This window comes from Crotalus tigris, unplaced genomic scaffold (assembly GCF_016545835.1).
Source record: "Crotalus tigris isolate CLP2741 ecotype Arizona unplaced genomic scaffold, ASM1654583v1 scf7180000024427.8105951120:4207309, whole genome shotgun sequence".
Classification (NCBI taxonomy): Eukaryota; Metazoa; Chordata; class Lepidosauria; order Squamata; family Viperidae; genus Crotalus; species Crotalus tigris.
The window spans coordinates 3,476,770-3,499,707 of record NW_024100595.1 but is presented as its reverse complement, the minus strand read 5'-3'; the positions used below and the strand labels follow the sequence as shown (position 1 = coordinate 3,499,707).

General features: G+C 41.5%; 1 protein-coding gene across 5 annotated transcripts in view; it reads left to right on the top strand.

The window, feature by feature from the left end:
* Positions 1-22,938, top strand: part of HSD3B7 (hydroxy-delta-5-steroid dehydrogenase, 3 beta- and steroid delta-isomerase 7) — a 103,980-nt gene that overhangs the window by 38,882 nt on the left and 42,160 nt on the right. Inside the window, exon 1 of one of the 5 annotated variants that reach the window (XM_039330322.1) lies at positions 17,505-17,657. The exons of the other annotated variants lie outside the window; for them this stretch is intronic. The gene's annotated coding sequence lies outside the window, so the exon portion shown is untranslated. Of the gene's footprint in view, positions 1-17,504; positions 17,658-22,938 lie in introns of those variants that run through there. 5 annotated transcript variants of the gene reach the window in all.

Sequence of the window (22,938 nt, the reverse complement as noted above, 5' to 3'; positions counted from 1 at the left end):
TTGGGCAGCAATCTGAAATCTTTTATTATAAAAAGTTTGTAGAATCTGATTTCGCAAAGACTTCTTAGCAAAATATATCACCACATCTCTAGGCAAATTCCTCTGTTTTGCAATCCAAGAATTAACTCTATAAATTCTTTCCACATCCCCACGTAACTCTTCTTTATCAATATTCAAAATAACAGCCAAGTCATTAATCACCATTTCCATCAAATCTTGAGTTTTATCTTCTTTCAGACCCCTTATTCTCAAAGCATATTCCATCTGTCTATACTGGAACATAAGAATATCATCTTGTGAAGTCTCCACTTTTTTCTCCATATCTTGAAATTTATAATCCAAAAGTTCAACTGTTTCTTCAATTTCCTCTACTCTGGAGTCCAGCTTCACAACCACTGAGGCCATTCCAGATAGAGCTAGAAGTATATCATCCCTCAAAATAGCATTATTCTGTTCTAAAAGCTCCTTCATCTCTTTCTTCATTTCCTCCTTAGTTTCAGATTTATTCTGGTCCAAAAGTTGTTTCATTTCCTCCCTAAACTGTGAGACAGCACTTACCATTATTTCTTTAATGTCTTGTGCTGATGTGCCAGATGGGGGAGGTGAAGGTGGAGTGGATTTAGGTTGCTGCACTGAGGGTATTATTTTAAGTTGTTGTTGCACAGTAGAAGTAGCAGGAGAAGAAGTTACTTTAGAAGCTGCAGTAGCTGGTTGTCGTTTTGAAGCCATTTTAATTTATCTTCCTTTCTTCTTAAAAATACCGATAAAAATAAGTAATCCAAAAAAAAAATAAAAATAAGATAAAATAAAATAAAATAAAATCAATCTAAAAGTCCCCAAGAATAAAAAAGTAAAAAAAGTAAAAAAAAAGCAGTATTAAACAACAATTCAGCCGATCCGTCTTTTAAAGGAAAAAAAACTTTCAAAACAGTATTCTCCTTCAAAACATGCCCAAGGCCTATTGATTTTGCTGACCTAATACATGTACTTTTCTTGGGCAACAATATTGAAGAAATTTGCCCTTGCCATTTGTGTTTGATTCTGTGGATTCATTTTGGACCCCCGTAAAAGGATCCACTGGCCTCCCATCCAAAGGCTAACCTAATAATAATAATAATAATAATAATAATAATAACAAAAATGGTAGAAAAAAGAGCAAAGAAAATCAAAAATTGGTCAGCACCAGGTGAAGATGAACTGCATGGGTTTTGGTTGAAACATCTAACTGTTATACACCCACTCATTGCCAAGCAATTCAACAATATACTACAAGGAGGAGAATTTGAAAAGTGGCTAACAACTGGGAAAACCTACCTAATAATGAAAAATCCAACAAGAGGGGCAACACCAGGTAACTACAGGCCAATTACCTGCTTACCAACAACTTTCAAATTACTAACTGGTGTGGTAGCTGATGCAGTACAACAGCATCTAGTTGAAAACAATCTCTTTCCACCTGAGCAGAAAGGAAACCGCCCCAATAGCAGAGGAACAAAAGATCAACTCCTAATAGACAAAATGATCTTGGAAAACTGCAAGAGAAGGAAGACCAACCTGAATGTGGCATGGATTGACTACAAAAAGGCATTTGACTCTCTGCCACATGATTGGATAATAAAGTGCCTAGAAATAACAGGAGTCAGTAGAAACATCAGAAAATTTGTGCAAAGATCGATGGCACAATGGAAGACACAGTTGCAGATCAATGGTGAGAGGCTGGGAGAGGTTAATATCAAGAGAGGAATATTTCAAGGAGATTCATTATCACCATTACTATTTGTTATTGCACTGTTTCCTCTGTCAACAATACTGAATAACTCAGGACATGGCTATCAAACATCAAAAACATCTGCCAGACTATCCCACCTCCTTTATATGGATGATCTGAAGCTGTATGGAAAAACATCATCTGAAATAGAATCGCTGCTCAACACTGTCCGTATATATAGCCAAGATATTGTAATGGAGTTTGGCTTGGACAAATGTGCCCCACTTACTATCAAACAAGGAAAAATAGTGAAAACTGAAGGAATCAAGATGCCCCACGAAAATAACATTAAGAGTCTGGATGAGGAAGAGTACTACAAATACTTGGGTATCCTTCAAGCTGACAACATCAAGCACACTGAAGTCAAGAAAAAGATTAGAGTGAATACATCAAGAGAGTGAAGAAGATCTTAAAGTCCAAACTCAATGGAGGAAATACCATAAAGGCAATCAACACCTGGGCAATCCCAGTCATTAGGTACACAGCTGGAATAGTGGACTGGACTCAAGCAGAACTAAAAGCAATGGATAGGCAGACCAGAAAAATAATGACAATGAATCATGCCCTTCATCCACGCAGTGACATTGATAGACTTTATCTACCAAGGCAAATAGGTGGGCGTGGAATGCTACAAGTACATCAGATGGTTGAAGAAGAAAAAATGGCTTTGGAAGAATATCTGAAGAACAATGATGAAGATGCACTGAAATTAGTATATCAGGAAGGCTTACTAACTACTGGAGAGACCAAACTGGCCTACAAGAAAGACCAAATGAAGAACAGAATAGAGGCATGGGAAGACAAAGCACTACATGGCCAATACATGAAAAAAATAGCTGGGAAAGCAGATAATAATAAAACCTGGCAATGGCTAAGAGCAGGAAAATTGAAGAAAGAGACCGAGGACTAATTCTGGCTGCACAAGACCAAGCCTTAAGGACAAATGCATACAAAGTCAAAATTGAGAAGACAGCAACAGACAGTAAGTGCCGCCTATGCAAAGAAGCTGAAGAAACAGTGGACCACTTGGTAAGCTGTTGCAAGAAGATTGCACAGACTGATTACAAAGCAGCGCATGACAAAGTAGCAACAATGGTGCATTGGAAGATCTGCAAAAAATATCATTTGCCTGTAAGCAAAAACTGGTGGGATCATAAAATAGAGAAAGTCATAGAAAATGATAAAATTAAACTGCTCTGGGACTTCAGAATTCAAACAGACAAGCACCTGCAACATAACACCCCAGACTTAACAATTGTCGATAAGAAAGACAAAAAAGTCTGGATAGTGGATGTGGCAGTGCCTGGAGACAGCAGAATAGACGAGAAAGAACTGGAGAAGATAACAAAATACAAAGACCTACAAATAGAAATAGAAAGACTGTGGCAAAAGCAAGCAAGGGTAGTACCAATAGTAATAGGCTCCTTGGGTGCAATCCCAAAACAACTGGAGCACCACTTGAACACCATTGGCATTGACAAATTCGCTATTAGTCAATTGCAAAAGGCGGCCTTATTAGGAACTGCTTCCATCCTGCGACGATACCTGTAATACCATCAAACATCCACATCTGCCTATCCCAGGTCCTGGGTAAGGACTCGATAGGTAGACAAAATGCCAAATCCAGTCTGAACATCTGGCTGACTGTGCGATGATCATAATAATAATAAGTTGGAAGGGACCTTGGAGGTCATCAAGTCCAACCCCCTGCTCAGGCAGGAACCCTACACCATTTCAGACAAATGGCTGTCCAGTCTCTTCTTAAAAACTTCCAGTGTTGGAGCATTCACCACTTCTAGTGGCAGGTTGTTCCATTGGTTAATTGTTCTAACTGTCAGGAAGTTTTTCCTTAGTTCTAGGTTGCTTCTCTCCTTGATCAGTTTCCATCCGTTGCTTCTTCTTCTGCCTTCAGGTGCCTTGGAGAATAGCTTGACTCCCTCTTCTTTTTTGCAGCCCCTGAGATATTGGAACACTGCTATCATGTCCCCCCTCGTCCTTCTCTTCGTTAAACTAGACATACCCAATTCCAGCAACTGTTCCTTATATGTTTTAGCCTCCAGACTCTGCTTAGCTTCCCAACCCAAAATTCCTCAGATGCTTCTACCTGCTAAGGTTAAAACAGTTTAGAATTTGACAACATCATAATTCTAAATCTTCTGCCATAGCTTAACATTCTTGTTGCTGGGATCTTTTCAGACAAGTGGGTTTGCAATGGCCTGGCTTTTACAAGCCTATATGAGAACATTGACAAAAGAGCCAAAGAAGATAAGCATTGTGAGCAATGTTCTTTCTCAATTTTCCTCTTGCTGTGCTTGCCAAAACAGATCACCAAAGGTTAAAACCCTTTTGCTCAGGAGCTGCATTTTTAAATTCAGCTGTCCAGCTGGTGAGTATCTGAATAGCAAGAATGTCGTTTACCCGAACCCATCAGTAATAGTAACAGTATAACAGAGTTGGATGAGATCTTGGAGGTTTTCTAGTCCAACCCCTTCTTACTCAAGCAGGAGATCCTATACCATTTCGGACAAATGGTTGTCCAATCTCTTCTTAAAGTCCTCCAGTGATGGCGCACCCACAACTGAAGGCAAGCCGTTCCACTGATTAATTGTTCTCAGTGTCAGGAAAGTTCTCCATATTTCTAGGTTGCTTCTCTCCTTGATTAGTTTGCATCCGTGGCTTCTTGTCTTGCGTTTAGGTTCATTGGAGAATAAATTGACCCTCTCATCTCTGTGACAGTCCGTCAAATATTAGACGATGCTATCAAATCACCCCAATCCTTCTTTTTGTTAGGCTAGACCAGGGGTAGGCAACCTTGGCTCTTTTATGACTCGTGGACTTCAGCTCCCGGGATTCCTGAGCCAGCATGGCTCAGCTTGGAAATCTCTCCCTTTCCCCTCAGCATGGCTGGCTCAGGAATTCTGGGAGTTGAAGTCCACGAGTCATAAAAGAGCCAAGGTTGCCTACCCCTGCTCTAAACTAATAAAGTCTACATTAATTAACATTAATTATGCTTTCATATGTTCCTCTAGGTCAGGGGTAGGCAACCTTGGCTCTTTTATGACTCGTGGACTTCAACTCCCAGAATTCCTGAGCCAGCATGGCTCAGCTTGGAAACCTCTCCCTTTCCCCTCAGCATGGCTGGCTCAGGAATTCTGGGAGTTGAAGTCCACGAGTCATAAAAGAGCCAAGATTGCCTACCCCTGGACTAGACATACGCAGGTCCTGCATCCATTCCTCATATGTTTTATTAGCCTCCAGTCCCATAATCTTCTTTGTTGGTCTTCTCTCCACTCTTTCTAGAGTCTCAATATCTGTTTTGAATCAAGCTGACTAACCTTTCATACATACACAAACACTCACTTTTTTTGTTATTCTCTTCTGCACCATGGTGATTTTTAGAAAAGATTTCCAGTTCAGTTTCTAATTTCTTTCCTTTCTATCGTGGGTTTCCTACTTTTGAAATAGTGAACAGTGTTTGATCTTTGTCTGTGCTTGTTTATTTTGCAACTGACGCTAAAAAAGACTTCTTTATATTCTTGGGTTCCCTGGGCTGACATTTCTCAGAACTCGATGTAAGCTGAAACTTCCAGTAAATGCTTATTCATTTTGATGGGCTACGTGAAATGCTCCAAATATCTTGTTATCTAATATTTAATACTCTAACCATTCTAAAAATTTCTTGAGAAGAGTTGTGATAAAAAAAGCCAAATCAAATAAAACTGCTACTGAGAGGGAGAAAACAAACATCTTTTATCAGCATTCAAGTAAAAGCTAAAAGATGAAAAAGTGTAAATCAAAGTAAGATTGTTTCCTCTTGAAATGAGCCAAGACAGTTTATTTTCCACCCAAATATTTATCCTATGGAGTTGTTGGCAGGTCTCTGTCCATTAGACTTGGATCTGCATGTAGCTGGTAATTAATTTAGAATAGGCACTAAACAGGGATGTTGTTTTCTTTTTCATGAATCAGAATTACAATCATTCAAGATTCTGCGTTTGAAAAAATAAATAAAACACTGTCTTTTCAAACAAATTAAGCTCTGGCTGTTGCAGTTTGTGAAAAGTTGTTGAAATATTTGAAGCCAGTTCAGATTGTAGGTAGGATAAGAAGGAAGGGTTAACTAAAAACATCCCTTCCTCCTAAGTCTTTAAGCATAAGTAAATAGCAAAAATCCTCATTCTTTTTAATCTCATCTGCTTTTCTTTTTCTTCACTCCTGATTTATAGATCTTGATTTCTATGATAAATGTGCCTCTGGCTTTCTTGCTGCTTCTGTTAAATATTAGGGAGTGTCTGCTGGATTTGACAGCAGCTATATCTTAGTGTGCAGCCAGGTAATTTGAATCAGTTTTCAGAAATCTAAGCAGGATGGGCCAAGGTGAATTCAGTCTGCTCAAGTTCTCAGTGTGATGTAGGCCTTGACATGTTTTTCCAGCTCTTGGGAGTGTTGAAAAAGGAGTTCTAACAATAAGGTCTTTAACAGCTGCTCTCTGTCAAACTAGGTAAAACAGAAAGTGGGTCAGAGTGTTTTGCTTTCTGTGATTTACAGAGCTGTCTCTACAGTCAAACGATCAAATTGGCCAAGCAGGCTTGCTTATTCATCCTACGCAGATATCACAAAAACTGGATTCTGTTTTGTCTCCTTTTGCATTTGGGTATGGATGCAAAGCATCTCAAATATAATGTCATGGTTCCGAAAGATGAAACTCTTCAAAGAACTTTGAGGCATTGTTTGCCTTAAAGAATCTTTAATTGAGCAACATAGCTTTGGCACGTACATAGGCGAAGCCAAAATCTGAATTCTCCTCCCCTAAACACATAGTATCGAAGCATAATTCACTTCTCCATTTAACAGTCATTAATCACATTCTCCAATTAGTTTGAAGTGCTAACTTTCCCCTGGTTCCATAACCCACCATTTCTTATCTTCTCTTATTACAAATAACCTCAAAGAATACTCTACTGAGATATTGTTATGTCTAACAATCCCCATGCACATTCTTCCCTCTCCCCTCCAGCACCATCTAATTCTAACTCTAAAAGTAATACACAGGTTAAAGAGAAAATGGCTACGTCTTCATATATTGTCAAAGCAAGAACATTTGATGTTAGCAGCGTTGACAGCAAGGCTCAACCAGAAACTGAGTTAAAGTCGCTTAGTTCGTTTGCCAAAACTCTAGCAGCACCGTGGGAGGTACTTGCTGTGATCATCCTATCACAAGAGAATGGAAGCAGTAATCTAATACATCTCAAGGCCACCTGCTTGCACACAGTCTAACAGTTCATGATCGCCAGCCTCATTTCTTTTGGAGCATGAAAAGTAAAGTTTCTGAATTGCTCACAGATATGCTGTCCTGCTCACTCACAAACATAACAGTGGTTTAGTGGGTTTATTAATATTCTCCACCAATTCCCTTCACCAAAACCCTAGAACTGCCCCAATTAAGTCCAGCCAAAAGCAGACCAATGCTTGTCCACAAAGCAATGGTCAATGAGTCCACCAGGCAAAATTAAGTCCACAATACAAGAGGGTTCACAAGACAAGAAAAGTCCAAAGTTCACAAGGCACGGTCTAAGATGTCAATCCAAAGCAAAGCAGGAATCACAGCTATCAGAAAACACACAGCTAAGAAATGAACACATTCCCAGCATTGCTTCCATCTGTCTGCTGTGCTAAATAGCCAGCTTCCGATGCAGCCCATCAAGGGGGGCAAGGCTGCCTCCTCATGAGTAATCAGGCTGAGCTTCACTGCTCCTGCCTTTTCTCTGCCCTACATGTTCTCGGATCAGGTGCAGAAGGCAGTTCCTCTTCCTTGTCAGTGACTAGCTGCAGCTGTGAGCTTTCCCCACCTGAAGTCTCAGGGATGTCCTGCTGCAGCTAAATCCCTCTCAGACAGCTGCTGGGAGTCGTTGACCAACTCCCCTCTAGAGGTGCCCAGAACTGTTTCATTCTCCTCTGAACTGACATCTGGAGAGGTATCTGGGGAAGCGTCCAGGAGAAGTATCACACCCGAAACCTGTGAATGAGATTTGGTGATGATTAACTCGCATGGATCAATGATAGTGTAACCACAGGATTACTCAATAAATCAGATTGTATTGTTGCCCTCTCCTTGTTGACATAACACCCAATTATTTTGTAGCGCAGCATGCAGAAAAATGCAAGATGCAAAAGGCGGAACCACCTTTTCCTGAAAGGTTCATTATCAAATGTCTTTTAATACCCAGGAGTTTCATTTTCCCTCCCTCATCTCTCTGTTCGAATTATGTTGGGAAACATGGGTTCTGTTATCAGCTGGGTACCTTTCCCAGGCTTTCCCAGAATGCTGGACTACAGGTTCCATCATCCCCGGTCAGTACACCTCTTTTTTCTGCCCCCAAGAAAAACAAAGAGCTTGGTCTAAGGGTGGTTTCTAAGCCCAGCTGAGAGCTTTGCACTCCCATTCAAAAAGTGGAAGGCATCTTAGCCAATTCTCATGCTTTGGCAGTAGGAAACCATGGTTAGTACAAACTAAGTAAATGCATATCCCCTTTTAATTGTCATTACAGATGATCCTTGGCTTACAACCATTCGTTTAGTGACTCTTTGGAGTTACAATGGCATTGAAAAAAGGGACCTACAATCGGTCCTTGTATTTAAGACTGTCACAGAATTCTCACGGTCCTGTGATCAGAATTTGGGCCCTCGACAACCAGCGTGCATTTCCAATGTTCGCAACATCCTGGGATTGTGTGATCGCCATTTGTGACCTTCCTAGACAGCTTCCAACAAGCAGCGTCAATGGGGAAAGCTGAATTTGCCTAACAGCTGCGTGATTTACTTAACATCCGCAGTGATTCATTTAACAACCATGGCACACAGGTCGTAAAATCAGGCGTGACTCAGTTAACAAACACCTTGCTTAGCAATGGAACTTTTGATTCCATTTTGGTCGTAAGTGAAGGACTACCTATATTTGCTCACTTTTTAGTGCTGGGAAGCAGCAGCTAAATAATTCCAGCACAAACGGAAACATTTCTCATCAACGGACAAATAATTATCATTAGGGATGATGCTATAAACCAAGGCTTTTCAACCAGTGGTACAGGTACCACCTGTGGTACGTTGGAACCTGGCAGATGGTATGCGATCATCCTAGAAAAGTGGTAGCGGGAGAGGGGAATCAGCTGAACTGGTGGCAGCACCGCACAAGCCTGAGCGAGAGATGGCTGGAGCTGCAGGGCTGTCAGGGTTCAGGAGAAGCACCAGGATCAGCACCAGACTCCAGCTGAAGCTCGGTGCTGATCCTGGCGCTTCTGCTGAGCCCAGAAGAAGCGCCGATCAGCTGGAATGTTGCAGCCTCTCCAGGGTCTTGTGATTTACATTCAGATGCGTGGCAACTGATTCATATTTATGACAGTCATAGTGTCCCAGGGTCATGTGAAGTGACCAAAACCTGCTGCAACCACCCAGCAGATGGGGGGAATAAAAACCAAATACCCCCCCACCCCACCCCCGCTGCCAATCCTCAACAGAAATGCTCACAACAATGAAAACCTCGGACAGGAGGAAGAGCACCGCCGGATGGGCAGGCAGGTGTCTTGCTCGGCTGTGGCTTGGGGAGCACTTTTTCAGGGCCATTGTAACTTCGAACAGTCACTAAGCGAACTGTTGTAAGTCGAGGACTATCAGTACTTCATTACTTTTTTCCTTTTTTTTTTGGTCATCAAGTTTTTGACACCTTGCTAGGTGACTGGTGGTACTTGGATATTGCCATATCCTAAAAGTGGTACAATGGGTGAAAAGGTTGAAAAGCCCTGCTATAAACAATATCCATTGTTTATAAACAATTTTAGAATATTGTCAGTACTCTGTTTTTTTTTTTTTTTAATTGCCTTGATTTTGAGTAGTTATTCTAATTCATTGTCACATCCTATCTTTTTGGTATTTTTTGTTGAGGAATCCTCTTTTGGAGATGATTTTAAACAGGGAGTACCCATGAGAAAAAAATCCTGTCCTTTTTTCCTTTAAAAAATACTTTTTTCTTTAATGGAAATTAAAGAGCACAACCAAAAAACATAGACACAAAGACCAAAAATAAAAATAAAGGAGCAAAAAGAAAAGAAAAGAAAAGATATTTGCAAGTTGTATAAAACTGAATAAAAAATTTAAAGATAGTATTAAACCAATACTAATAATTAGTTTAAAAGTATTAATATATGCTATTGAGCTATATTTAATGGTATAACAGAATAACAGATTAATAGAGTTGGAAGGACCTTGGAGGAAATGGCTGTCCATCTCTTCTTAAAGACTTCCAGTGTTGGAGCATTCACCGCTTCTGGAGGCAGGTTGTTCCACTGGTTAATTGTTCTAACTATCAGGAAGTTTCTCCTTAGTTCTAGGTTGCTTCTCTCCTTGATTAATTTCCATCTGTTGCTTCTTGTTTTGCCTTCAAGCGCTTTGGAGAATAGCTTGACTTCCTCTTCTTTGTGGCAGCCCCTGAGATAATGGAACACGGTTATCATGTCCCCCCCCCCTTGTCCTTCCCTTTATTAAACTAGACATACCCAATTCCATCAGCCGTTCCTTATATGCTTTAGCCTCCAGTCCCCTAATCATCTTTGTTGCTCTTCTCTGTACTCTTTCTAGAGTCTCAACATCTTTTTTACATCATGGTGACCAAAACTGGATGCAGTGTTCTAAGTGTGGCCTTACCAAGGCATTGTAAAGTGGTATTAACACTTCACGTGATCTTGATTCTATCCCTCTGTTAATGCAGCGTAGCACCGTGTTGGCTTTTTTGGCAGCTGCAGCACACTGCTGGCTCATATTTAAGTGATTGTCCACTAGGACTCCGAGATCCCTCTTACAGTTACTACTATTTCTCCTTGGTTCTAGATTGGTTCTCTCCTTGGTTAGTTTCCATCCGTTGCTTCTTGTCCTGCCTTCAGGTGCTTTAAAGAACACCTTGACTCCCTCTTCTTTGCGGCAACCCCTGAGATATTGGAACATTGCTATCATCCTTAGTCCTTCTTTTCATTAAACTATATAGATATATCCAGTTCCTGCAATCATTCTTCATATGTTTTATTCTCGAGACCCCTAATCCTCTTTGTTGCTCTTCTCTGAAACTCGCTAGAGTCTTAATATCTTCTTTATATCATGGTGACTAAAACTGGATGCAATATTCCAAGTATGCCTTACCAAGGCATTATAAAGCTATACTTTTAACACTTCATGTGATCTTGATTCTATCCCTCTGTTAATCCAGCCTAGAACTGTGTTGTTTTTTTTGGCAGCTGCAGCACATTGCTGGCTCATACTTAATAATTGTCCGTTAGATCCCTCTCACAGTTAGTGCTATTGAGCCAGATTTCACCTAATCTGTACCTCTACATTTGGTTTTTCTTGCCTAAGTGTAAAGCTTTACTTTTCTCTACGTTGAATTTCATTTTGTTAGATGTTAGCTATTAAACACAGAGATGATATTTATATCAATATAATCAATCATATCATTTTGAAACAATAATTAAAATCAAATCACTGTTCACTAATGAGCAAAGGCAATTGGTATGACAAGATTCATTAATCAGGATGAACGATTGCTAAGATGTTTTTGGGGAAAAAAAAATCTATCCCTGTTTGTCACCGTTCAGACAAGGTCTCATATTTCAAAATCTCTTGTTAAAAAATAACTCAAACTTTAGATGTGGCACACCCATTTCTTCTTCTAGTCAGTTATGCATCAGCATAAAAGAATAAAACAGAAGTGATGACAGCAGTTTGAATGGAAAGCGAAGTTGTTTTTCTCTTTCTTTTCTGATATTTACTGGTCCCAAAAGAGGGGAGGTATCGTCCAGGAAAGGAGTAGCACTTTTGTCCAAAAAGCAAATTTGAGAGATTTTCCTTCATCTGAGTAAAAAAACTTTTCTCACTTCCTTCCTTTTTTTTTTTTTAAAAAAAATTCTTCTAAGCTGAACAGGGCCATGTAAACAAATGCATATATTATTATCTCCCACACCAGAGGAATTGGATCCATATACAGATATCCTCGATTTACGACCAGAATGGAGCTCACAATCTGTTGCTAAGCAAGGCAGTGGTGAAATGCATTGTGCCCCATTTTATGACTTGTCTTGCTACAGATATTAAACGAATCATTTCAGTCGTTAAGTGAATTGTGCAGTCATTAAGCAAATCTGGCTTCCCCCATTGACTTTGATTGTCAGAAGCCAGTTGGGAAGGTTAGAAATGGTGATCACGTGACCCCAGGACACTGCAATTGTCGCAAGTCCATGCCAGTTGCCAAGCACCCAAATTTTGATCACGTGATTATGAGGATGCTGCAATTCTCGTAAGTGTGAAAACTGATAATAAGTCACTTTTTTTCAGTGCCGTTGTAACTTTGAACCGTCATTAAATGAGTGGTTGTAAGTCAAGGGCTACCCCTAGTGCCATATTCCATGAAGCAGTTTTCCTGGCTTCCTCTTCTCCTCAAAACCTTCTTATAGGGAGGGATCCCAAAAATGAGGATCTTATTAGACTGAGCAACCATAATAAATTAAAAAAAACCCAACTCATAAGGAAGTGGAGGGAAAGATGGCGGTCACAACCATGTGATCAAAGCCCTGCCCCCCTGTATGGTTGTTGCCGCCATCTTGTCTTTTTTTTGACACCTACCCTGTGGACCCCCATGTTTTTTGCCTTCTATATCTATGCGATACTGGCGTTCTTGGGAAGATTTGAGGCAATTTATGCAGTTTTGCAAGTGAATGACTATAAGGTCGGTGTATTTGATGTCTTGGCTGGAATGGGGTGCAAATGCTGGTAGAGAAGGCACTGAGTCCTTGGGAGTAGAAGATGCTTTATTTCTGCTTGACCGCTTCGGAAAATGGGCACTGAATTACATCTGGGACCTAGTAGTTAGGTCTTAGAGTAGACCCAAGGAGACTATTGGCTCTAGAACAGAGATCTCCAAATTTGGCAACTTTAAGACTTGTGGATTTCAACTCCCAGCATTCCACAGCCAGCCATGCTAGTTGGGGACTTCTGAGAGTTGAAGTCCACAAATCTTAAAGTTGTCGAGTTTGGAGACTCTGCTTTAGACATCCATGGGAGCTTCGACTCAGATCGTTCTTTTCAAGACATTCCATCTAACATGGTGATTGTGCAGAAAAAGTGGAGGAAGGAATCTGATGGGCACCACCCTTTGCTCCTTGAAAGAAAGGCAGCCTTCACAATTGGCAGATGAAAGATCAATCCTTTCTACCCTTATGTTTATTAAAAAATAACTGGCCATGTAGGTAATCCTTGAACATCCTCAATCTAATGTAGAGTTTTTCTCTCTTTAGATGTTATGCAGAAAATACGTTGTACAAACCATGGCAACTTGAAAAAGTGTGGACTTCAAATCCCAGAATTCCCCATATGCTGGCTGGGGAATTCTGGGAATTGAAGTCCACATATCTTAAAGTTGCCAAGGTTGAGAAACTTTAGATTAGAATTAAATCCATCCTTAGCTATCCAAGAGCACTCAGTGTATCATATTCAGCTCAGGCTACCCCAGGTTGGGATAAAACAAAAGAAGATATAAATCTCATAACTCAAAACCAATCAGTGAATCTTAGCTGAAAGCCAGGAAAGAGGACTCTGAAAGCAAGGAAAGAGCATGGCCAGTCGTGAGGGCTGCTGGGAACTGTAGTTCAGCGCTATCTGAATGAGGCCTCTGTTGTATAGTCACTCAGCCAGCCTTCCGCAGTCAGTCTTAAAGGCACATCCACACCTTAAAGAAGAGCTCGACCTTTCTTATTAAGGATTAAGAAACCCAAAAGCCTTCCTCCCACTATAAAACTCTGCAAAAGCAGCCAAAATAGGATTTCGGCTTTGTAAAATACAAAAATCGATTGACCCTCTCATATGTATAATAGAGCCAGCTGCACATGAGACCAGCATTTGCTCTGAAGGTGTTTGTAGGATTTGAAGAAAAATGGATTGAATCTAGGCTGCCTCGATAAATTTTGCAGGATCTTTGTTGGATTGTGATTCCTCCCAGAAATTATATGCATGAAAGTTAGCTATTGACTAAGCCTTTGAAAAGTATGTGGAAGGGTAAATTATTCCGAAATGCATTTGCCAGCAGAGTCATCCAGAGGGTGGAAAAGTTCTCTTCCAACTTCATGAGCAACCAAGCCAATGTGCTTCCTTTCTTTTGCGAAGTCTTGATGACTTGACTAGTTTACAGTACATAAGAGGAACACCTCTGAGAAACGCTAAATCATAAAAACAAAAATAAAGCCCAACCCGATCTAATTTGTCAAAAACAGAGGCCAGAGAAAATTTCCTTTCAGATTTCTGGGAATTGTAATCACAGCTGCTTTTGCCAATCCTCACCGCTGCTGTTTCCTTTGTTTTTCCAACATCGCACGAACATCGCACGCTCATGTGGATGTCCAACGGGCAGGATTCTGACCCGTGATGTAAATAGTAGAGGTGCCAGATAAATAGCAACTCATCACCAATGGAAAGTATTTGGGCAAATGGGCAGGATTTTCTCAGCAACAATCTTTCAGGCCAGTGGTACCAGGAGAGAAATTCCAATGAAATCAAACTGTATTTTAATCAGATTGTATTTTGTAATACAGCTGCTTACTTAGTTTATTTAATAGCTAGCTTTGAGGGAATATTGTGCTCATTCTTGATCACGCAAACTGGCAATTGCTGCCCTCCAAATATTCAAAGAACTGCAGCATATAATCTTCGAGGCCGTTCTTGGGAAATTGTGAAATCACTTCCTAGGAAATTGAAATTGATTTCACCTGAATTTATCACATTCCTCTTCACAAAAGAGCAGCAGTTATTTAGAAGGCTTAAGAATCACTTTGGTCTAGTGCAGGGGTAGGCAACCTTGGCTCTTTTATGACTCGTGGACTTCAACTCCCAGCATTCCTAAGCCAGCCATGTTGAGGAGAAATGGAGAGGTTTCCATGCTGAGCCATGCTGGCTCAGGAATTCTGGGAGTTGAAGTCCACGAGTCATAAAAGAGCCAAGGTTGCCTACCCCTGGTCTAGTGGTTAAGGCAGCCGGCTAGAAACTAGAAGATGGTGAGTTCTAATCCTACCTTAGGCCTCAAAGCCAGCAGGGTGATGTTGGGCCAGTGATTCTCAGCCCAACCCACCTCACAGGAATGTGGTTGTGAGGAAATAGGAAGGGGAAGGGGTATAAGTATGCTCAGTGCCTTGAATTATTTATAAAAATAATAAAGGTGGATAAAAATAGAAACAAATAAATAAACTACAATGTTATTATTTCAGGGAAATTGGTGGGTACAAAGTGGCTGAGGTATTTTATGCCATCAAGGCGTGTTGCCCCCCCCCCTTTTTTAAAAAAAATATGGCTGATTTATTTACTTTACTATTTCATTTTACTTTTATTTTTTTGGCCTGCTCCGTAGTTCACAGGGCAAAGGTCACACAATTTTGTAGAGTAAACCCTGGCAATGTGTTTCTAATCGGGAAGATGCTGAGGAGTTGCAAATGGTATTATACTCAAAGATTTCTTTTGAGAGACGCATCGAGCTTTTTTTGAATTAGCTTGGCTTCCCTCTTCTGTTCCTCTAAACAGGTTGGGAAATCTTCTAAGATAAACAATAGGACTTTCCATCTCAAGGTAGGTCAGCTGAGAAATAACCCAGCCAGGGAGAACTTCCACAGTGTTTATTTGATTCCCCCCCCCCCCTTCAGCTCTAAACCAGAACTGAGGACAGCTTTATTTGCATGCAGGCCACATAGGTAGTCTACGGAGAAATTTCCTGACAGTCAGAAAAATTAACCAGTGGAACAACTTGCCTCCAGAAGCTGTGGGTGCACCAATACTGGAAGTTTTTAAGAAGAGACTGGACAACCATTTGTCCGAAATGGTATAGGGCAGTGGTTCTCAACCTTTTTAATGCCGTGACCCCCAACCAGTCGTAAGCCAAGGACTACTCAACTGGTCGTAAGTCAAGGACTACTCAACTGGTGCAGCACCGTTTGCAAAATGGGACTTTTGGCGGGCTCAGCAGGGCAGAGACAGCCTGGACAATTCCTACTGACAATTCCTACTCTCTATTCAAGAGAGTCTATTCTATTGGCTTTCAAAAGCCAATAGAATAAAAGGGAGTAGCACAGCTAAGGAAAAGGGGGAAAAAATGGCAGACTGCATTGTTTGGCGACCCCCGTGAAATGGTCGTTCGACCCCAAATGGCGTCCCGACCCACAGGTTGAGAACCACTGGTATAGGGTTTCCTGCCTGAGCAGGGGGTTGGACTAGAAGACCTCCAAGGTCCCTTCCAACTCTTATTATTCTGTTATCTCGTTATTTTGTAGTCCTTGATGTACAACCACAACTGAGCCCAAAATGTCAATATTACTAAGTGAGACGGTTGTTAAGTGAGTTTTGCTGCATTTTACGTCCTTTCTTGCCATAGTTGTTAAATGCATCATTGCAGTTGTTAAGTTGTTCACACAGCTGTTAAGCGAATCGGGCTTCCCCGTGGACTTTGCTTGTCAGAAGGTCACAAAAGGGGATCACATGACCCCAGGACACTGCAACCGTCATAAATACGAGTCTGTTGCCAAGCGTCTGGATTTTGATCATAGGATCCTGCAATGGTTGTAAGTGTGAAAAACAGTCCTAAGTGACTTTTTCAGTGCCGTTGTAACTTCAAATGGCTGCTAAACGAACTGTCTACGGAGATTCCCAGTCATCCAGGTCACGGTTATCCCAAAGGTGCTTTTTCAAGAGGCAATTTGGACTTCCTTTGTTTTTTTTCCTTGAAGATGTTTCGCTTCTCACCCAAGAAGCTTCTTCTGAAGAAGCTGAAGAAGCTTCTTGGACGAGAAGTGAAACGTCATCAAGGAAAAACAAAGAAAGTCAGTTGCTTCTTGAAAAAAACACCTTTGGGACATTAAATGAGCTGTTGTAAGTTGAGGACTACCTGTGGAGAAGAAAATACACATTTTTTTTCTTAACCACTAACTGGGGATGATGTAATAATAACAACAATAACAACAGCAACAATAACAAGAACAATAATAATAAAGTTGGAAGGGACCTTGGAGGTCATCTAGTCATCTAGTTCTGCTCAGGCAGGAAACCTTATACCATTTCAGACAAAGTCTCTTCTTTAAAACTTCCAGTGTTGGAGCATTCACCAACATTCTGGAGGCAGGTTGTTCCACTGGTTAATTGTTCTAACTGTCAGGAAGTTTCTCCTTAGTTCTAGGTTGCTTCTCTCCTTGATTAGTTTCCATCCGTTGCTTCTTGTCCTGCCTTCAGATGCTTTGGAAAATAGCTTGACTCCCTCTTCTTTGTGGCAGCCCCTGAGATATTGGAACACTGCTATCATGTCCCCCCTCGTCCTTCTCTTCGTTAAACTAGATATACCCAATTCCAGCAGCCGTTCCTTATATGTTTTAGCCTCCAGTCCCCTGATCATCTTTGTTGCTCTTCTCTGTACTCTTTCTAGAGTCTCAGCATCTTTTTTACATCATGGTGACCAAAACTGGATGCAGTTTTGTGGTACCTTCCATGTATTTTGAACTAACCATGGATGGAGAAGTTGCCTAAACATCTGGAGGGTTTTGGGTTTGAGCAATTCCAGACATTCGTGGCTGTGATGGGAACTTAGCATGGAAGGAAGGAAATGAGTAGTATTACACCTTGCTCGTTACGGCACTTCCTTTCTTTCTGGCTTCCTCTTTGCTCTCATATATGAGAGCTTGCGGTGCGCCTGGGCTTCTAAGCCACTTTTCTGCACCTGGTGACTAAGACGGAGGTTCAGCAAAGCACCACTTAAGTGAGCAACCGCCTCTTTTGTTTGGCTCCCTGATTCAGAGTTTGGAGTAATTTCATCCTTGAGCTTTTGCTGGTAAGACTTTCAGTCAATTTATTTCATTGTTTGTGCTAATGCACTCATGTAAACCTTACACGCTTCTACATGACTTGCTGCCCTGAAGGGATTTGTTAACACTTCTGTGTTTAACAGTGTCTTTAATGCCCTTGCGTAATATTAATCGTAAAATGATTGAATTTAAGTAATCAAAGTAAATGCAACATTTGGATCTTCAGCAACTAATTTTAGGCCACAATAAAATCCAGGGTGATGTTTAAAAAGAGCGTGTCTAAAAGGAAGCTGTTTTTAAAACACCTGCGAATTTTTTTGTCCTGCTGACATTTTTGTACTTGTTTTGTGCTCAGGTCGCTGGGTGGTGTTTTTTTTTAAAAAAAATATATGTAAGAGTGCTTTGAAACAATAATGTGTGAAAATAAGTGAGCACACGGAGGCTTTAAAGAAGTTATATGAGTCACTAAAAATAACAGAGGAATTAAACTCCATCTAAAATAATCTGACATCATTTCCCTTATTATCTAAGTTGTACGTGCCTTGGTCTTTTCGAGGAATTTTCTTAAATATTAGCCTGGTGTAGCCAAAGTAAATAAAAAGCAAGTCTTGGTTCTTTGAGTGTTGGGATGTGATAATAAAGATGGTGCAATATTGCTTCACGCTTAAAAAATACGCACTTCCTCAAGCTGCTTCATTACTGGAGGTTTTCAAGAAGAAATTAGACAGCCCCAGGTGTCCAGAATGGTATATAGGGTCTCTTATTTAGGCAGGGGGTTGGACTAGAAGACCTCCAAAGGTCCCTTCCAATCCTGCTATTCTGTGTTCTATGTTCTATGTTCTGTATTTAAATTGGCAAGCTGATAACACCGTTATCTTCTGAAGGGTTTATTTTAAGAAAGCTTTCATTTCTTTTAAGATGTTTTCTCCTCCTCCTCCTCCTCCTCCTCCTCCTCCTTCTTCTTCTGCCATGTTTGTTATCGGACATTGGCAATCATGTTGGTGATCCTGTTTTTATCAGCAGCTGCACAAAAAAGTGCTGCTGAGTTTTGTCCAAAACAGTCCCTTAGATTTTGAAGCCACAATGTTCTTCTTCTGCCTGGACCTCGTTTGCCTTCCATCTTTCCCTGGAGGATTAAATGGAGTATGCCGTATTTTTCTGGGTGTCGCATCACATGTCCGAAATATTCTAATTTTCGTTTTTTAATCGTTTGGATGATTTCCCTTGGCTTTCCCAGGCTGCTTATCACCTCCTGATTTATGATCTTGTCAAGCCAGCTTATACGTAACAGCTGCTGTAAATCCACATTTCAAATGCTTCCAGTCTCTTCAGGTGGCCTTCTGTCAGAGACCAACTCTCTACTCCATAAAGCAGGATAGGAAAAATATAGCATCTGACAAGCCTGATTTTCAGTCTTAGCCTTATGTCATGTTCTGTTCTAGAGTAGCAAACATTCTCCAACTCCCTTGAACAAAATCAGGTCACAGTTCTTACTAGATGGGTATAGGCAGTCCTTGACTTACAACCATTCATTCAGTGATGGATTGAAGTTACAATGGCACTGAAAAAAAATGATGTATGACCGTTTTTCACAACTTACGACTCTTGCAGCATCCCTGTGAGCGTGTGATCGCCTTTTGCGAAGCTACATTTGCTTAACAACCGTATTACTAACTCACCACCTGCAGCGATCCACTTAACAGCGATGGCAAGACTGGTCAGAAAATGGGACAAAACTCACTTAACAATTGTCTTGCGTAGCAACAAATGTGGTGGTTGCAAGTCGATGACTACCCTTATTGGTGTAGACAAGCATATCTGATCTCACTAACACTTTTGTCCTGCCCAGCTACCCCAGATCAAAGAAGGACAAAAATTGGTGGTAAAAATTCTGATTTTAAGTAGGACACCTTTTTTTTTTACTCTGAAAAAAGAAGAGATACCGTTCTCGAAGGGCCATTTGCCAATATCAAGTAAATCCCAACAGGGCAAATACTTGGACTGATTCAGCATTATTCTAGCATCTTCTTGGAAACTTCTTTTAGCATCTGTCTCTGGGAATTGAATCCAGAAGATTTTTTCTTGCAAGGCAGGACTCATCCCTTGTGCAGAAGGAAGCTAGGTGGGGACAATTTCAAGAAGAAGATAGGAGAAGAGACCACTGTGATAGGAAGATCTTCCCGGCTCCTAGCACTTCAGATCAAGAAGCATTGCGTAGGCTGGGGGTACTATGGGGTGCTCTTTCCTTTTTCAGAAGAAAGTTACTAGAGTTGAATTTAGGCAATTCAAAGTATTCTTGGCCCAGGGTCCATGACAACTCGCCACAGCCAACTTGCCACGGAGAACTCACCACGGGACGCTAATATCAAAGAAATAGTGGGACAGAATCATTGATAAGGCGGCACTTGGAATACTGCATCCAGTTTTGGTCACCACGATATAAAAAAGATGTTGAGACTCTAGAAAGAGTACAGAGAAGAGCAACAAAGATGATCAGGGGATTGGAGGCTAAAACATACAAGGAACGGTTGCTGGAATTGGGTATGTCTAGTTTAATGAAGAGAAGGACATGATAGCAGAGGGACATGATAGCAGAGTTCCATATCTCAGGAGCTGCCCCAAAGAAGAGGGAGTCAAGCTATTCTCCAAAGCGCCTGAAGGCAGGACAAGAAGCAATGGGTGGAAACTAATCAAGGAGAGAAGCAACCTAGAACTAAGGAGAACCTTCCTGACAGTTAGAACAATTAACCAGTGGAACAACCTGCCTCCAGAAGCAGTCAATGCTCCAACACTGGAAGTTTTTAAGGAGAGACTGGACAGCCATTTGTCTGAAATGGTATAGGGCAGTGGTAGCGAACCTATGGCCACGTGTGCCAGAGGCGGCACTCAGAGCCCTCTCTGTGGGCATGTGCGCCATCGCCCCAGACCCACCTCCCCCCATGGCCCCCTCACCAGCAGCCCCCCCAGAGGAGAATTGCTCCCGAGCGCAGCCTGCGTGGAGCAGGGCAGCGAAAACTTCACCCTTGCACCCGCTGCGTGCAGTTGATGCTGCGGGGTGTGGGCGGAGGGTGTGGCTGCCATGGCGCTGCTGGGCCGCCCAGGTGATCTGCGGCTGGCCGTGGAGGTGGTGGGTGGCCGTGCAGGCAGGGGGGGCAGTTTTTGGGCACTCGGTCTGTAAAAGGTTCACCTCACGCCTGAGCAGGGAGTTGGACTAGATGACCTCCAAGGTCCCTTCCATTTTTTATTATTATTATTATTATTATTATTATTATTATTATTATTATTATTACTACTACTACTACTATTATTATTAAAGGATGCCAAAGGATGGATAAAATGAAATGTGAATGACAAAAATTAAAATAATGTTTTAACTATTTCAAATAATTAAACTGAATTATTGAATTGTCCTGCGGTGAGTTGGCTGGGGCAAGTTGTCCAATTCTGGCCCAGATCCACTGAGAATGAGTGGGCAGCGATATAAATCTACAGAAATAAATCCATAAAAATAAATCAGAAATACCTTGTTTCTGTCTTTATTTGCCTGTCGGTAGAGGCTTAGCAAAGAAATATTTGAGCTTGGTGTTCTAATTACCTCAGGTGATCCAATAATTGGGAAAAGACTGGGAGGTTCCACTTGGCAGTATAGCACAGAGTTTGGCTGAGGTGCTCGCATTCTTGTCTGCTGGAGTGGATCCCTCCCGGGTGGGTTCAGCCCAAAGATCTCTCTCTGGACATCCTTGACCGTGGTTCTCCAGAAAGCATCCGGAACTTGAGGTTAGGAAACCACCACCCATGTTGATCTGAATACCAGAAATATTGATGGTGGATTTGCTCTTAATTAAGGTGACCAACCATCCTCCTTTAGGGAGGACAGTCCTCCTTTTGTAAGTTCTGTCCTCCCTCAAAAAGTGTCCTCCTACATGTCCTCCTTTTCGATATTTGAAGACTAAACTGCAGGGCTTTTTTTCCCCCTCATAGAACGCTCAGAACGGCGTTCCGGCACCTTTTTTTGATGTTTTTTTTCTTCAAGTTTTGCATGAGCTGTGCTACTCCCACTATTGGCTTTCGAAAGCCAATAGGAATTGCTGCTGAGCGCGCCAAAACACCCAGCTGGCAAACTTTGCACATGCAAGTTGTCTGTATTATTGTTGCAATGAATAAAATGATTCTTTTATTTACGATATATTTTTCTTCAATTTATTTGTGTCCTCCTTTTCATTGTAAAAAAGTTGGTCACCTTATCTTAATCCTTCTCTTTTTTTTTTTTTTTGCACTTGTTAAAAGGAGAATGTCATCTGACTGGTTTTGGTGAAGGGAAATCTGTGTGTGTTGTGTGTTGTTTACAGCCTGCTTGTCTGAGTTTGCTCCCCCCCCCCATGTTCTTAGCTAGCATCTTTTCTCTCCTCTGGGGGTTACATCTGAAAGGTAGTGCATTGGAGAAGACAGGTGTATTTTTAAAGATCTGGCTTCCCTTCTTGCTGACTATGGTGGCTGGGGGATTCTGGGAGTTGAAGTCCACACATCTTAAAGGTTGAGAAAACACCGCTGTGCTGTAGCATCTTGCTTGTGGCCAATGTTCAAAATAGAGGAAACCAGCCTTCCTTTTTGCATAGGTTAGCATTGATCAGGCAGTTTTTATCTGCCGACATCCTTTTTAAAATGTATATTTTTTTTTCACATCTAGATCAGGGCTTTTCAACCAGTGGTACAGGGACCCCCTGTGGTACATTGGCACCTGGCAGGTGGTATGTGACCATCCTAGAAAAGTGGTAGTGGGGAAGAGGAATGAGCTGAACCGGTGGCAGCACCGCACAAGCCTGAGCGAGAGATGGCTGGAGCTGCAGGGCTGTCAGGGATCAGGGGAAGCGCCAGGATCAGCGCCAGGCTCCAGCTGGAGCTTGGCGCTGATCCTGGTGCTTCTGCTGAGCCCAGAAGAAGCGCCAATCAGCTGGAATGTTGCAGCATCTCCAGGTCTTGTGATGTACATTCAGATGCTTGGCAACTGATTCATATTTATGACAGTCACAGTGTCCCAGAGTCATGTGAAGTAATCAAAACCTGCTGCAACCACCCAGCAGACGGGGGAATAAAAACAAAATACCCACCCCACCCCCACTGCCAATCCTCAACAGAAATACTCACAACAATGAAAACCTCGGACAGGAGGAAGAATGCCACCGGGGCACTTTTTTCAGTGCCATTGTAACTTCGAACAGTCACTAAGCGAACTGTTGTAAGTCGAGGGCTACCTGTACTTTATCACTTATTTCTTTTCTTTCCTTTTTTTTTTTTTGATCATCAAGT